General features: G+C 39.5%; 1 protein-coding gene across 1 annotated transcript in view; it reads right to left on the reverse strand.

Annotated features, from left to right (window-relative positions):
* Window positions 1-774, reverse strand: part of LOC106875227 (probable acyl-CoA dehydrogenase 6) — a 34,934-nt gene that overhangs the window by 18,446 nt on the left and 15,714 nt on the right. The gene's annotated exons all lie outside the window — the stretch shown is intronic.

The following is a 774-nucleotide window of genomic DNA, read 5'->3' on the forward strand; positions in this document are numbered from 1 at the left end:
ATATTAATAAATTATAGGGTAGCAAAGAAAATTTTATCTTCATTATTATCATCCTTTAATGTCCATTTTCCATGCTGGTATGGGTTGCATAGTTTGACCTGAGATGGCAAGCCAGAGAGCTGCACCAGGTTCCAGTCTGATATGGCTTGGTTTCAATGGCCAAATGCCCTTCCTAATGCCAACCACTTTACAGTGTGTGCCAAGTGCTTTTAACATGAAACCAGCATGAGCATTTTTGCATGGCACTGGCACAAGTGATTTTTATGTGGCACCAGCACAGGACTCTTCTGAGTTCAAATTCCACCAAGGTCGACTTTGCATTTCACCCCTTTTGAGGGTCAATGATATAAGTACCAGTTGAGCACTGGGTGGGGTCAATGTAAGTTGATTACTCCTTACTCTGAAATTGCTGGCCTTGTGCCAATATTTCAAACTAATATCAATGTAGTTAAGTCATCTTCATAGCATTGGCCAGTAAAACTTACCCAGTAATGAGCAATAATAGAAGAGATGGGAGGGGAATATGTCCATAAATCTTCTCTTTTGATCTCATACTTATGCCATAAGATATTTTAAACCCCCATGAGAAGCCCAGTATATATATATATATATACCATCATGGTTGTCTTGAAGCTTCTTCTTCTTCATAGTCCATGTTTCAACTCCATAGAGAAGCATGCGCTCTACAGATGCCCTAAAGAAGGCAGGCCTTGTTTACTTTGAAATACTTGATTGCCAGATGTTTCGAAGTCTTTTGCAGACATTCTAGGCTAA

This window comes from Octopus bimaculoides, chromosome 6 (genome assembly GCF_001194135.2).
Source record: "Octopus bimaculoides isolate UCB-OBI-ISO-001 chromosome 6, ASM119413v2, whole genome shotgun sequence".
NCBI lineage: Eukaryota > Metazoa > Mollusca > Cephalopoda > Octopoda > Octopodidae > Octopus > Octopus bimaculoides.